Source organism: Tachysurus fulvidraco, chromosome 12 (genome assembly GCF_022655615.1).
Source record: "Tachysurus fulvidraco isolate hzauxx_2018 chromosome 12, HZAU_PFXX_2.0, whole genome shotgun sequence".
NCBI lineage: Eukaryota > Metazoa > Chordata > Actinopteri > Siluriformes > Bagridae > Tachysurus > Tachysurus fulvidraco.
Window position 1 is genome coordinate 2741906 of NC_062529.1, and position 17492 is coordinate 2759397.

Here is a 17492-nt window from a genome sequence, read left to right on the forward strand (position 1 = left end):
GGTCAGTTTGGATTTGTTTTCCTGTGAGATGGAGCTATTTCTTATGCAAGCTGCACTCTGGCTCAAACAGCTGAGGCTCATTTGTGAGAAAAAATGTCTTTCCTAAATTCACGATCAGACTTTTTGTTGATTTTTCTTGGTAATGTTACACTTGCTTAGATTCTGTGCTTAAAATTGTTGCTGTTTAAAGATGACAGGAAGTCGTACGGTGCTCTAAACCACATCGGTGAAGAAGCAGATTGTCGAATGATGACTTTGGTCCAGTTAGTGTGTGATATAGGTTTACGTCCCTGCGTCCCCCCACACCTAGATCCATTAGCTGTCCAGGCTCCTTGCTAGCATCCTGCCTAGAAAAGGCAGGTCACTAATTGAAAGTGAGATGAGTGGGAAATGAACAGAGCCCGCCGCGTGGCTCGTGTGTGACAGGGCTAAGCAGGTTCGACTCTCCCATCCCATCCAGAGACAGCACCAATTAAAATCGAGGGTGAAGCTGGGACCTGGTGAAAAGAGCTACTGTCTTTGAGTAGAGCTGGCATGCATTATGCTAATGCTCCTGAATAAGTGGCCAACACAGGCTTAATAATGTGCTACTAGTTGTGTTCAAATATTGGCTTCTCAGCTCTGACCTGCAGAGAGCAGCGATGATATTAAGGATTCGACGGTTAGCTCATAAATCAGATCTCGCCAGGGGTACGAGTTGGAAATAAGACGATTAAATGGAGGGAGTGACTCAACAGTGCCATCTGGTAATCGGAGAGAAAAATGCTTCATAGACGGAAAAGGCCTTGTGCTGGAGAGAGATTTTAACAAAGATCAACTTTCCGTGACTTTTCAGAATCATTAGTGAGTCCAGGTTCCTAATCAGTAATCAATAATCTATGAGTGATGTGATTCCACATGAGTGCCACATCCAGCTTGATTATTTTACAATCAAATCAATAATTCATCCAGAATTAAGTCCACAATGAAACACTATTAACATACATACAGTACGTCATACGTTTTATCCGTTTATCTACGGTTCATGTTATCGCTTACGTTACTAGCTACACAGAATGTGTTTTTTTCTTTTGATAATATACATTTCATATAAAATATGTTACCAAGACAACGCAAAGGAAGCGCAAAGCCGTCTGTTCCGACGTCGACGCCAGAGATTCCTTCTGTAAATGCTAATAGAAGATAAACATAAACCTTAAAGTCTGTTTATATGGAAAACTGCACCATATGAACGATTGAATAGTTTATTATCAGGGCTTAGATTGTGAAGGTAAAATTCATAGCTATTACTGTGACACGGGAAATAAATTATACTTAATGTGTGAGCTTATTAATTTATGGCTACAGTGATTAACCATGTCACCTCAGTGCGGTCCATCATTTATTTCTTCTTCTTTTTCCCCCAGATTTTTTTTAATTGTGCTGCTGCAGAGAATTGGTGAAATGTAAATGCCTGTCATTGTTTATCCAGTAGGAAGTTTTTTAATAGGCGACGTATATGTTGATTAAATCGGCTTACATCTTCCAGCATACAACCAGCACCCCGAGGGTCCCGAAATCAGGAACCACTCGAAAAGCCCTGCCAGATGTTTCCCTTCCTGAGGCATAAATATTCTCGAAGTGCATTTCAATTTCAAGCTAGCCTGGAGGTTATAGAGCGCGGGGGGGGGGGGGGGGGGATCAGGAGTTTCTTATTCGGAAAGGTCTCGTTCGTCCTGATCTGACTGAAAACACGCTGAAAACATTCATGTAAACGTTTGTGGTAGCGTTTTAACCTTTAGGGCAGCTGAAGGAACCGCTGAACATCAGTGTGGAAGATTTTGCGTTCACATTAAACAAACAAATAAATATATAAATAAATAAAAAGTCTTTTTTTTATATGCACAACGTATTGAAGCATTTTCAACAAGATTAAAAAGCACTGAAAAGAAAACAATGACTTAATTTAGCTTTTAAACAGGTTTTTGATGTTGTTAGCACAGAATTAGCAAACACAACGTGGATAACTAGCATCCGTGCTAACGCCATGAGGAATGAACGACTTCTAAACATTTCCTCATAACTTCCTGTATTATCTACAATCAAATAACAGTCAAAATCACAATATCATTAAAAATTAAAGGGGGAAAATAAAAAGAATTCAAAATAAAACCTGTGGTTCAGGAAATGTGGATGATGCAACTTCCTGTTGATTGGTGCAATATTCTAAAATTCTGACAAGTATTTGTGTGTAAACAAAATAAGAATATCTGTGTTAGAAATATTACATATTAATCATTTGGAGAGAAATAAAACACTTCAGCACATGTGGTTATAGTGAAAAGAAATCAAATTTGCTTCCTCAGCCTATGATTTCGTCGAGTATTTTACAAAACAAACGCTTATACCGCAGCAATTTTATTTATTTCTGTATTTAATTATTTTTAAACATTTGGCATTATATTTAATCTGGTGGAACATCTGTGAAACAAAATAATAATAATAATAATTATTACTATTATTATTATTATTATTATTATTATTATTATTATTATTATTATTATTATATAATAAGACAGCTAAAAACAAGAAACCAGCTTAAAACCTTTCCTGTGCTAGAAGTTGACTATAAAGCAATGACGCTGGAGACTCCTTCTATAAACGTTAAATATTAAATAATATCACAGCTTCATTTTGTTTTGATAAATAAAAGCACATTTTAATCTGTTTAGTATTAGTTTTAAATGAAATATAACATACAAGACTCGTGAATAGCTGTTACTATAGAAACCATGAGGTATTAAATCGAGCTTTTATATTATATTATATTATATTATATTATATTATATTATAATATATTATATTATATTATATTATATATTGAATTACAGGCAAAATAACTATCTTTGGTTGAGAACTGAATTGTTTAGCATATAATTCTCTGGACTGGTCTGCCATCTTGTGGCTGTTCGCGGTATTAAGGTGGAGCAGCACATAAAGTGCAGTTTATTCTTTAATCTGTTGTGGGACTTCAAGTCTGTGTGTGTGTGTGTGTGTGTGTGTGTGTGTGTGTGTGTGTGTGTGTGTGTGTGTGTGTGTGTGTGTGTGTGTGTGTGTGTGTGTGAGAGAGAGAGAGAGAGAGAGAGAGAGAGAGAGAGAGAGAGAGAGAGAGAGAGAGAGAGAGAGAGAGAGAACTTTTTAATTAGCATCTACAGGGCGTGAGGAGTTTGGATTAGCTCACACCCAGATCTCACGCCAGGGTGCACTTGAACTCTGGAGAACATGGCGTTTTGATTACTGCTTCATTTGCATAGCGGCCCCTGTCTTCAGGCTCCAGCGTCCTGTATCAGGTTTCAGCAGGAAAATCTGGCAGCAGAGCACCAACATTTCTCTGTGGCAGTGGAGGATGAAAACCACAGAGCTACTCATTCTGACCTGACTGTAGATTCCTCATCTGCAGTCAGGCCGTGAGGCTGTGCTCCCAAATATAGCTCAGAGGAAACAGGAGGGATAAAAGGCCTGATGTTTAGCTTGTCCATCATGGAGAACTGGAACAACATTCCCAACATTAATTTAGCTCCTGTGTTGATTTTCATGTACAACTTGATGAGCTTTGATGAAGAATAATGGTGTTTCTGTGCACTCGGTTGATCGTCCTCTTTCCCACTTGCTCGCAAAGTCGTTCAAGTAACCTGATCTACGGTTTAACAAAATCGTTCCTAACATTCACAATATTATAAATATTACATCTAAAACAAATCCGGGTCATGAACTCGACTATGTAAGATTCTAAGATGAATGTACATAATTATTCTGACAGAATGACATAAAAACCTATGTTCTCTCTAGAGTATATTCATTCTGAGGTGCCAATACTTTTGAAAAGAATTCATTGCTTCAGCGACTGACTTTTAAGGGGGAAAGAAGTAACGTTTAAATAAATTGTAGTCGACATTCGTTTGAGTTCTGAAGTCAATCGCGGTAGGTGTTGTTGATTTTATTTAAGATGATTTTTTTAGGTCATTTGAATGAGGGGTGCCAAAACTTTTGCAGCAGTGGCAAAGTTGTATTAAAAAATAAATAATAAATGTCAATAAATAAACTAATTAATTAATTGATTAATCAATCAATTAATTAAAAATAAATAAATAAATAGATAGATAGATAGATAGATAGCTCCAACTAGGTCTTAAATCCCCAAAGCACACGAAGGCTGCGTAATTGAGAAATGTATTATTTTCTTTTTCTCCACTTTGTTGACTGAACTTGTCCCTGACACTTTTCCTTCCAAAGCCATTAGTGCATGAGTTTCTTGCATGATGTAAATCAGCAGTGTTGAAGTCACCTCTCGCAATCCTGTTTGTTTAAATACTCTTTTTACGAGGCCTCTGTTTCTTTAGGCTTCCCCAATGTCCGTGACCCTGTGACCCGCACATGTGCACTGCGGTGTCATTTTTAATATCCCGCTTGCTGATCGTGGCTGGATTCTGAGCGGGCCCGAGTGACGCTCGCTGCTTCATGTCATAATTTATTACACGCCATTATTCTTACGCAGGCCGCGTTTACTGCAGCTGCCAGAGTGGCAACTGGTGAAGCTTAAGAGTATTATCTGGAGGATTGTTTTGCATATATTACAGGGTTAAGTGCAAACCAATCTGGTTTATACAAACACAAGGAATTCAAACAACGAGCACATTGAGGCTGATGAGTACTGTGCCTGCTCGGCCCCAGCGCTCTAGCGCTCCAGCGCGCGGCCCGTTTGAGCCTGATTGGTTGTATAAAATACAAAGCTGACTTTGATTACATTACATAAAGTTCTGCACGGATGATTCGTGCACCGCGGATAGACAGAAGCACAGAAAAAAAGCGCTTCAGGACGTGAAGGACAGTTTACGCAAGTCCATGTGGAACGGCGAAATTATAGGGGTCTGATTGCTTGTGTCCAGGAAAGTAAAACACTGCTGTGTGGTGTATCCACAGTAACCTTTATGTGTGTTTGTGACGTTCCTACAGCGAGTACAGCTCTAAAGGCTTGCAGCTGCGGAGAACTTTAAAGGAAAGTGGCGAGAAATGGAACGTACACAAGATTTCCTGTTTTTTGAACTACAGCTTCAAGTATAACAAGTCGTCAAAACTGCATCCCAATAATATCCTTTTTTATAAAATGGGAAAAAAAATGGATTGCCGTCTCCTACTGAACGTGCACTTTTTGTACAGTATGTGTACAGTAAACACCTGAGGCTGTTGTGTTATAGGAAAATAATCAACTTTTTATCCAATTATAGTTGAGTTTAATACTATGGAATGTCCACAAATCATGGTTATTGCTTATGTTAGAGCGGCAATAAACATTCCGTCACTCGGCCGTATAACGGAAACTTTTATAAGAAGCACATTGACACATTCTTCACACTTGCTTTAATCTATAAACATGGCCGTTATATACAGTACTGTTATGATGGCAGACTGAATCTGACTGGATTTTTTTTGTTGTTGTTCATTCAGTGGAAATGGTGGAAACTGTACAGATAGCTGGAGCTTCGAGCGTATGGATACTACTATACTACTGTACGGCTCAGCGCACAAATCCGCGTACGTTTGTTTCGAGACGGAAAATGACGCGAGATTGATTTTTCTCCAAACTGTTTCCTATGAAACGCTAAACTCCCGAGCTTAGCCATCGTGTTTCAGTAGGGTTCGGAATACAAAATCTCGACCGCAGCACTGAAATTGTCTTGGCGCTTTAAACGGAACACCTCCGTGTGCGATGGAAAACAATCCGCTGTGTGCTGTTTTATTCCACACTCGCCAGTGAAAGAGGGAAACATTTGTGGTCAAGGGACCGCCCGTCGCGAGAGTCGCTGTTCGTCATGCCGCTCTCTGATTTCCCACACAGCCATCAGATTAGGTTACAGATTAAAAACGCAGAATATGACTCGCCACATGTGGCTTTCCTCTGGCCAGTGCCTCGTTTTGGGTTTTACTCCTCGTAATCCCAAAAAAAGCAATAACAACAGGTTTGTGTTGCTGTCGGCACACTAGTGTAGGTGTCAGAAAAAGAGGCTTGATAATGTCACGGTTTCTAGCACATGACCTTTTCTGAAATGTTTTACCATTAACGGTTGCTTCATGGCTAAGAAAAAAATCCAAATGTGCCCTCGAGGTTGCCCGTATGACAGATAAAACATGACAAGGATAACGCCTTGCATATTAAATGTTCTTAAAACAAATGTAAGAAGAAAAAAAAAAGAAATAAACATAAAATGCGGGGCACGGTGGCTTAGTGGTTAGCACGTTCGCCTCACACCTCCAGGGTCGGGGGTTCGATTCCCGCCTCCGCCTTGTGTGTGTGGAGTTTGCATGTTCTCCCCGTGCCTCGGGGGTTTCCTCCGGGTACTCCGGTTTCCTCCCCTGGTCCAAAGACATGCATGGTAGGTTGATTGGCATCTCTGGAAAATTGTCCGTGGTGTGTGATTGTGTGTGTGTGTGAATGAGAGTGTGTGTGTGTGCCCTGCGATGGGTTGGCACTCCGTCCAGGGTGTATCCTGCCTCGATGCCCGATGACGCCTGAGATAGGCACAGGCTCCCCGTGACCCGAGGAAGTTCGGATAAGCGGTAGAAAATGAATGAATGAATGAATGAATGAACATAAAATACCCTCTAGGCTGCTACATGCTGCTACTATGTTTAAGGAAATATGATCAAGTGCGCTGATGGGTGACGTAAATGTGATGCAGTGAGAAAATATAACAAATTCCCTTTAGCGTGTCTTTAAACAGAGAATACATGGTGCAGTGTCCTGTAGGGTTCCTGTCTGTGCAAAGTAAGTGATGAAGGGACCTCCAGGGTGGCGTCTAGTGGGGGAAAAAGAGATGCAGTGCCCTAAAGGGTTCATCAAAATGTGTCAAAATGTTAAATATGTAACGCAGTATTCTTTAGGGTTTAGGTACATGTGATGAGGGGCTTTCTAGGTGTGGAAAAGGTGAGGAAAAGTCTACAACATGCAGGAAAATAAGATATGTGGTGCAAAATGAATACAATGCTCTATGAAGGTAACAAACAGTTACTTTGCATCAGGCCACAACATCACCGCACCACTTTTGTTGTTTTTCCCTAACTGTACAATCTAAAGTGTGCTTTCATCCTAAAATATGTTCCTTTTAAACAAATCCTCGGTCGACTTATTGCAGTATCTCACATCTGAGATAAAGGACTGGTTTGCGTTGACGTCGATGACGAGACGGCTCACCGGGACGTGCAGGAACAGACATGCCCACATCTGGCAACTTGTGTGTGTGTGTGTGTGTGTGTGTGTGTGTGTGTGTGTGTGTGTGTGTGTGTGTGTGTGTGTGTGTGTGTGTGTGTTTCATGCTCGTAGAGCGGCGCTGTCACTCTGAGAGAAACAGCGTGACCATGTTGATTAGGGTAACCTTTTGGGCAGGCAGTGGAAATATGCTGTCAGCTCGTTACAAAAATACATAAGCGCTCACATCCAATTACTCACTTAGCAGGAGGAGATTAGTTTGTGCGCAAGCTGCCAGCGCCTCGGCCTTCACGAGGTCATCGAGAGCGCGCAATCAGAAGAGTTTGGGAGATTGCGGTGTATCCGTTTCGAATGAGCTGCCACTCTTATCCTTCGATCCATCATCCCTCCTCACTCAGCTCGCCCTCCACAACGCTCCCAAATATTTACTGTAGGATTTACGTTGTAAATCCCATTTACGGGCATCGCTCGCTTTCCGCTCTGCTCTTAAGTGAATTTCATAGTTCGTAAAGCATCACACGGGTTCTCTGTTTCTCTGCTGTGTGAGCTCTACTGCACGAGAGAGAGAGAGAGAGAGAGAGAGAGAGAGAGAGAGAGTACACTAGGTGTGTTTGTGTGTGTGTGTGTGTGTGTGTGTGTGTGTGTGTGTGTGTGTGTGTGTGTGTGTGTGGGTGGGTGGGTTAAGGGCTTTAGCAATAAAGCAATCTCTCACTCTCTCTCTCTCTCTCACACACACACACACACACACACACACACACACACACACACACACACACACACACACACACCTAGTGTACTTTCTCTCTCCATCACCAGGAGACACACAAACACAAACACACACACACACACACACACACGTCTAGTGTACTCTCTTTCTCGCTCACATTAACATGCCTATGTACTCACACTCACACACACACACACACACACACTCTCTCTCTCACACACACACACAAACACACACACAGCCATCATACACTCACTTCTCACACATCTAGTGTACTTTCTAAAAGAACATGCATGACAAAAAAGCATTATAAAAATAAAAGTTTGCATGTTAGATCATGATTTTGTTCCAATTATTTCACTGGTGCTGTTTAATCTGTTTTATAACTTTTTCTGTTTTTTATGAGGACCACATATGGTTAATATGATTGTGTTACATCTCAGAAAGAGAAATGTTCTCTCTCTCCCTCTCTCTCTCTCTCGTTCACATACACACACACACTCACACACACACACACACACACACACACACACACACACACACACACACACACACACACAGAGCGATAAATCAGAGCATATAAGCATGGAAACCCCTTCTTGAGTCATGAATCATGGTGAGGTCCTAGCTCTTCTACTCCCCTCCTTTCTGCCCCTGCCTTCCTCCTCCAATACGGATCAAATCTGTTAATGCCTGACACCGGCTGTAAACCAGCTGTCCATCAGCGGCCACGTGTATGATTTGTTATAGCTGAGGGGATCATGGGTAACACTGCCAGCAGAGCCGCGTGTGCTAGTCTCCTAGCTTACGGCTCTGATTGCGTGTTTAACCCCAGGGCCGCCTCTGGGGTCTGTGCACTGGATATGCCAATTAATAGAGTAAAAATAACATGACACGCTTTCTATATGGCTCAGTGCTGTACGGTTTGGTTGCAGAGTGCCATGTTGTGACATCATCAACAACATCAACATCAACAATAACAACGACGCCCTGCTCTCTTTCTGGAATCACTGCTGGCCCTGAATAGTCTATAGTCTGTGTATAATGGAAACTGCATTACTGTGTAAGTGCCTCTTGATATGTTTCATCTGGATTTGATAGAAAATGGCATGAGTTTATATATTAGGAACAGAACTTAACTTCCTACTGACTGCCATGTCGTTACGAATGATTTCCACTAGAGGGCAGCATAGACACAACACTTTATCTCAGTCTGATGTGTTGTAATATGCACTAATATTTTTAAATGTATGTTAGTGTTAGTGTTAGTGTTATTAGCTGATGGGTCAATAATTGCGTCATGGTTGTGATTTATTGAATGCAGGTTTTTCAACATGTGTATGTGATTTTTTTTTTTTTTTTGGTATATTTTCACAGTTGCTGTGTGTGACTCCAACTTCTAGAGGTCAAAGCCAAAATTAAGAAATGAATCAGTTATCAAAAAAAAAAAAATCACACAATTTAGCTTGGATTTTAGAAGAAAAGTGCAATACAATAACAAGATTGGTATGACTAGCTAATTTTATATTTCAAAAGTAACCTAAGTAAGTAGCTAATGTAAAGTATAAAAGCTTTGAAGAAAAGTTGACAAAATATTAACAAAAATATTAATTTTCTTAATAAAAACGATCTATTTAGCTATTTAGTCACTGCTAGATGATTCATTATTTGAGGAAGTTCAGAATAAATTAGTAAAATATCTAAATTTGCTCTTCTAAAACCTAGCAAAATACTTATTTATTCATTTAGCCATTGCTAATAGTCCTTGATTAGCATAAAGCTTTTAATGGTTAAAGTTAAGAAAACATGCAGTTTGTCAACTGAGAAAGACTTCAACAAAGTTAAGAAGGACTTATTAGGAAAATTATTAGGAGTCAAGGTGTCAGTGTAAACGATTAGCATGACTAGCTAATTTTATTTTTACTTTCAGTTAGCTCTCACAGCCAGTTACTAGGTAAATAAGCTTCTCAGGAAAAATGAGCTGTCTTTTGGAGTTTAAAGCCAATCATGTGCAGTTAAGCAGTGTTTAAATGTTCTTTAAGAGCCATATTAGCTCACGTTTTGGAGGTAGTACATAAATGGAGAAACATCAATATTAGCGGTAACTAGCATGACTAGCTAGTTTTCTGTTCTTTATTGCCAAAGATACAATTGCAGAGAAAATGGCAATAAAAATATTATAAATAAATTTGAAATTAATATGATTCAACCAAAATTGTAATTGAAAAAAGAACTAAATTAATAAATTAAAAATTAAATAAAATAAATTTACAAATATAATAAATAATAATATAAATAAGACATGAAATATTTTAATATAAATTGTAAAAAAAAATCAGAATAATAATACCTAGAACTAAAACATTAAAATACTTAAGAAATATTAAAACATTTAAAAAGTAAAAAAAAAAATTCCAACCCAATTTTTTTTTTAATTGCCATGACTAATTAGGTCAAATGAAATGACTTAATCTACAAATTGATACCAGATTATGAAGTTTTAGTCTATACCTCATTTCCCTCCACTGATGAAGGGCATGAATGTTAAAAAGCTGCATTTTCCAAGCTTCTGGAGCCTGTTAAATCCAAACATTTGTTGCTGTTTCATTCTTACATCACACGTGCGTTTAAGTAAGACTTTTATTAATCCATTATGTTCGCATGTCCTACTGATGATTCCCAGCATTTCCTTGTTTAGAGTAAAAGCTGGCGAGCAACAAATACGATTTCTGACTTGCGGATCTCAGGAGAGCAAACAAACACATTCTATTAAAATCCCCCGTAATATTTTGCCAACTGAGACATTTTTTTGACCTCTGGTGCCTTATTTTTTATTTATTTAAAAAAAAAATCTAGAGTGGGGAAAAGACACGGGTCTTCAGGAAAGTATATTTAGAGATGGTAATTATATTTTCTGGAAAAAGAATCCAGGCCAAATTTAACCTTGCGGCTCCCTGAACATGCTGCCTTCTATTTATGTCCTCGTAGCTAAAAATGTTCATCACATGACAAATAACCTTCAATTTTCCTGATTAAAGAGGACATCAAGTGACAGCATTTAAATAAAACATGATTGCTTAAATGTTTATTCTGTTTTGAAAAGTTTCTTACTGTATGTCGTTTATAAATGACAAAAATCCTATAGAGTTAAATATTAGATTACATTCAAATTAAAATCTCAGTCTGCGTTTACCGAAGCAGTACTTTGGTCATCGTGGGCCTCAGTGTTTGCATAACGGTTCATTTGTCATCATATTGTAAATGTGTCATGTTGATTAATTGATGGCCTGCTGCATTTATCACACAGATGTCTTGCTCTAGATCTTTGTTTGGTCTCGAGTTTCGGTTGAACCGACTGTTTCTGATACGTGTTCAAACTGAAGCCTCAAAGCTAAAGATAGAAAATTACATGGCCCTTGTGAACTAAGATACATATGCTTATGTTTTATTACATCCTGTAGACTGCATCCGTAACTGGCAATTCGTTCAGAAGTTAAATGGTGTATAGTGTATAATTTTCTGCCCAGAAAGAACAACAATCTCTAGGTAATGTCTTTAATCATTTGTTTTTGGAATTTATAGGTTTATTGGAATTACGCTGTGCAATTGAGTCAAGCCGATTGGGATGATTTTGTTTTTTTCTCTTGATTTTTAAAAACAAACAATGCCATTCATTGTATAAAACTGTAAAAGACCAAAACTCACTCTTTTTTTTACTGTGTGATACAAGGGGAGCTCCTCTGCGAGGAGTTCTTCCCATGTCCATGTGGGTTTCCTCAGGGTTCTCTGGTTTCCTTTCACCTCCAAAAATAGGCCAGGAAGCTGCTGGTCTACTGAATGAATGAACTGACATCATTTCCAATGTCTATTCTCGCTTTGTGTCAATTTCCTGTGATCCACTGGCTCGGGATCCGCTATAACAATGATCAAGATCATAAATTGTTTACCAAAGACTTGCTGTCTTGCTGAGATAAATTTACTTTATATAATACCTTTGTTTCATCCATTAAAAAGCAGAAACTCATAATTTCCACTTGCTTCCCGAATCTAGATGGCTAAACCTTTTTTTTTTTATGTCATTTATAAATGGTTAGGTCGAGGTGACAGCATCCTATTTTATTTTGTCATGCCTGTGAAATTTTTTGTTTAAGGAAACGTTAAAAAAAAAAAGCAATAAAAAATATATAGCTTTCCTCTATAATCATTCTAATAATTATATAGTTTATAGCCAGGCCTCTGTGGTCGGACATGATTTATCCCCCATAACATTAACGACCTCCATTGTTGATACAGACCAAATATTTTTGATTGATCTCCTTAAAATGTGTGTGCTTTCCTCTGTGTAGGAGGAGCGCTGTGCACATTCGATCATTAATCTACACAATGTTTTATTTATACTGAGCTCCCAGCACATAAGAGGTCACATACACACTCATCCTGCTGGGCCGCAACAAACCACGGCTAGCTCGGACTCTCTCAAAGGAGGAAAAAGTATGGTTTCGTGTTATGAGGTGTCATAAATACTGATGTGGGCTGAAATAAAATCTTTCTGGACAGTGTTATGGGCTTCGGATTCGTGCGTGTTTGTCACTGTTTCACGGCAACGGAGACTCCTAGAGCTGCTCTGTATTTGATGGGGGGGCAAAACTTTTACACAGCCTTTTATTATTATTATTATTATTAACTGCTCATGTGGAACAATATGTATGAATAAATAAATAAATAAATAAATAAATAAATAAATAAATATCGACCCAACAAATCTTGTGGTATTTCTCTCTGGCACGTTTATACTGGTCGCCATGGTTATGTCAGTCATATTTTGCTCATTTTCTTTTTCTTACAACTCAAAATATGTTGACTTTTGGAGGGTCACGGCCAAAAAGTGTGCAATTAGGAGACGAAGAAAGACAACAATGCAATTCAATGCAACTCTAGCTTGAATGTTTTAAGAAGAATGCTATGTAAACAATGTAATCCCACAACTAGCATAACTAGCTCATTTTCATGCTAGTTTAAAATTGAATCCGTTACCTGCTACAGAACCAGCATTAGCAACTAGTGTTAATCAGTTTGAGTGTGGCATTAAACTGGAATTAGTAGATTAATCATTTAAACTTTGTAAAGAAAAGAAGCTTAGTGTACAGTAATACATCTGACAGCTAGCATTCACTGACAGAAACCTGGACATTTCTTTAATTAGGAATAATACTTGGCTATGCTCAGTCATGGGTATTGGATTAGCTCACAGTGTTGAATATTTATGAGTGTTAATAAATTTTGCTATTAATTATGGGTTTAATTGTGAACTTATAATCGCATTCAGCTAATATTTTCAACATTTATATTTTTGGCTGTGAACATTGTACCAAACTACACCACACCGCTAATTACCCGTAGCCTAGAGTACGTATAGAGTTGGACTATAATTATCACACTCCACTAATTAGCAAAGAATCTAGAGCCATGTGCATCTTGGCTTTGCCTACACTGCTAAGCAAACATTGTGTTTGCCAGTTAATTAGAGTTACCCTACGCTGCTAATTACACTTTAAACCTTGACTTTAAACCTCAAACTTAATTACTGACTATACTTAGCATTCAGCACTAATCTGCAATGAAGTCTGGACCACAACTGGTGATGGACTAGCATAAACAAACACTGCTAATCCAAAATGAAACTTGAGGCATTCTTTGTGACAAATTAGCATCTAGTCCATATGGCTAATCATGAAGCCTAGCAGTGCTTGCAGATGGGCATTGGATTTGCCCATGCTGCTAATTAGTAATAAAACCTAGCTGTGCTCAGTGCTGAACTGGATTTTATCCATGCTGCTAATCATGATACCTGGCAGAATTCGCTGACAGGCCTTGGATTAGTGCACACCGTTAATCAGCAATTAGTGACAGAGAAACATTAGTCACGTCACCTAATCATGAAGCCTCAGCTGCACTTCGTGGACGACTGAAGTTAATCATGAAGATTAGGTTGTCCTTATTGGTGGACCCTGAATTGGCTCAAAGTGCTGTAAAGGAATGAAAGCTGGACTGTGTTCAGTAATGGAATGAAGTTAGATCGTGCTGCTAACTGCAGTACCTGTGCTGTAAAAGCCATGTCCTCAATGGCTTGCCTTTTATCTGGTATTTTATAGTAACTGTTTTAATAACTAACTCTCACTTGATGTGTCTTGATGCCATATAATTACTACATTACTTATCTTATTACACTAAAACAAGTCAATATTAGGAAAAAATTTACTTTCCTAATTATGTTACGGCAACGTGTTTTAAAAAATACTGCAGCCTTTACACATACATGCATATTTACCATAACATAAATTCTCTAACGGTTCACTTTAATAGCAACACCATGGTGGCTCAAGTGGTGGCTCAAGTGGTGGCTTAATGTGGTGGGCAGTGGTGGCTCAAGTGGTATCCCAAGTGGTGGCTCAAGTAGTGACTCAAGTGGTGGCTCAAATGGTGGCTTAATGTGGCAGGCAGTGGTGGCTCATGTGGTGGCTCAAGAAGTATCTCAAGTGGTGGCTCAAGAGGTATCTCAAGTGGTGGCTCAAGTGGTATCTCAAATGGTGGCCCAAGAGGTAGCTCATTGTGGTGGGCAGTTGCTGGTTCAAGTGGTTAAGGGTCTGGGTTGTTAATCGGGGGTTCAAGTACCAGCACTGCCAGTACTGTTAGGGCCTTCAACAAGGCCCTTAACCCTCACTGTTCTTAGGACTCATATTCACAATCTGCATGATTAGTGATGTTTTGACTTCAAGGTATACATCTTTAGAATATCCCACGATCTGGTGTCACTCTACCTGAGAGGAGTCGCTTCGGGCTTAGCGTGTAAATCGTTAGGCATTGAAACCTGCGTCCAGAAAAAAAAACACATTCTTGCAGCACAGCTCATATTACGTTTACGTTTAGTCTTAAATCAAATTTGATGCTACAGAATTTGAACTGGACTCAACATATGGGAAAAAAACAGTATGTATTTATTTATGAAAAATGATTCCTTTAAATGCAACCCAATAAGTAAGAGTACTAAGTGTACTAGCGTGACTAAGCTACAGCTTTATAAATGAGTGTATGCTACATGCTATATAGATACACATAGCTATATTATTCATAGCTATTACTCAAGCTCAGGTTTGTTTGCTTTGGCAAGAATTGGCAGAACTCAAAGATTATACACTCTGTCTTTTTCCTAAAGGAGAGCAAGCTTAGAGATTTGAGTGAACATCTGAGAGAAGATGTGATTTGAGACATATAAAATCAGGCGAAAAGTTGGCTTAGCTTATTATTAGCTGTTACAGAGGAGAGATAAGAGGCCACTGGCCACTGTGTGTGTTTGTGTATATGTGTGTGTGTGTGTGTGTGTGTGTGTGTGTGTGTGTGTGTGTGTGTGTGTGCGCACCAGCGGCTGTGCGGTTTCAGAGGCAGGTTCGCTAATTGAAGACAGTTGATGGCTGGTGTGTTGGAGCGAGTGTGGTGACAGGCGAGGTAATTACACGCATGGCTGGAGAACAGAGGCTTTCAAATCCTAAAGGCCACTCAGGTGTCAGGAGGGCGAGAAGCCACACGATTATATAATCAGCTGCTTATTTCCAAGCGTTAAATTCTGATTGGTTGGAAAGTGCTGATTAATTTTTTGTATACCGGAAGCTCGTACAGTAGCGCCGGGTTCAATCCAAATAGCAGGTTCCTATTATATAATAATTAGGTTCCTGTTATATAATACATAACGGTTTCTATGGTAACAGCTAATTTACAGGGTATTTGTCTGGGTACGACGCGACATCTACTGATGATGCGCTGATTAAATATATGTTGTGGTGAAGTTTTCTATAAGAATGTGTTTGGTTAAAGTTTTTGAAATGAGTCTCAGCAATTTGTCTGGCTGTCCACAATATGTCATGATGTTCCACAAAAAAAAAAAAAAGAAAAGATCACGACATGCGCCTCGCTTTCTTTTCCGAACTCCTCGTGTTTTCTCGAAGCACGCCGCAGAGTTTGCCGCCACCCTTTTCTATCTTTAGAGGACGGAATCCACCCTAACGCCATCACTCCTGCTGCCAAATCTGCCAATGCTAAAACAGTTAGCCGGACTGCACATGCTAACACAATCAAACCTGATACTCCGCACTCTTTACTCGATAACATCTGTTAAAATCGAGGTAGAAAGAGATGTATAAAGTGCCTAAACCTTCCACTTATGTAAGACGCAGGAGCAACACGGAAAAGTCTCGCCGGTTCGCCGTCTAACACAGAGGAACACTTGTGAAAAATGAAAAAGAACGCAGGCATTTCTCTAAAGGACAGAAGATTTATCTACTCTTGGAGTTAACTCAGTGCCTAATTTTTCTTGGACTCCACCTATGTTTTTCCAAGTGCCGGGAACTATGCATAAAAAGGTCAAAGAAATAATGTTTTTTTTTTATTATTTTTTGCATTAAATTTTCTGCAATACAAAATTACAGCCTTGGAAAAAAAAAAGTAAAAAAAAAAAAAAAAGGAGGAGATTAATGGTCCTGGCCCTGCGCTTTGTATATCACACTGGTGCTCAGGGGGACAAGCACTTTATAAATCATAGCTGGACATATAAGGGATTATTATTACGATGTGTTTTGTTTCATGGTTTGTGTTTTCGCCAAATCTTTAAGTACCTGTTCGGACTCTTCTCTAATCCTTTTTTTTTTTTTTTTTTTTTTTTTTTAACCATAGAAGCTCTGCACTTTTTCCCCTTTTTTTTGTTTGGATTGTAAGTTTAGAATTACATAAAAATTCTAATAAACATATATCTTAAAAAAAAAAAAAAAAAAAAGTCCATGAAGAAATAACGGCTCTGTGCTGAACACATGAGATTTCTATAAACACTGGGAACTATAAGGAACGTATACAAGCCGAGAAAACGACATCGGTCATCCGCGGCGGTTAAGAAATCATAACACGGGCAATTAGCGTGATTTATGCCTTCACCTCGTTGAATTCTCCGCTTCTGATTGGTCTGAAGGCCTCACTTCCGAAAGTAGGTCCGGCTGCAGGGGGAAAAAAATCGCGGGAATTTATGTTAGCACGTTTTTTTTGTAATAAGTTACCGTTTCTATAGTAACAGTTTAATCAGCGGGACATGTAAAGCAGACACTCCATCGAAGCCTTAGCTGATTTGTTGATCCAGTGAGGAGATGTTTATTTTGGAAGGAGTCTCCAGTGTCAGTCAAACGGAGCACTTTAACTTGTCGGTTTTTCACCGGTTGAAAGTCATCAAAATGGCGGATTTTGGTTAACGTGACAAGCTGCGTTTCTTTTCTTTCGTGCCCTTGTCGTGGAAGGGAAAGAGACTTTATAGCTCACGGTTATTCCAAAGGTCCAGACGAATGCTAAGTGAATCTGTGTTCCTGTAATATGCACGGTTATTTCTTTTAGGTGATAAATATCCAGAACACATGCAGGTAAACAAACACAGATAAATATGCATTAAGTTTGAGTCTGCAAGTCTGCCAACCTTTCACGCTCTGGGTT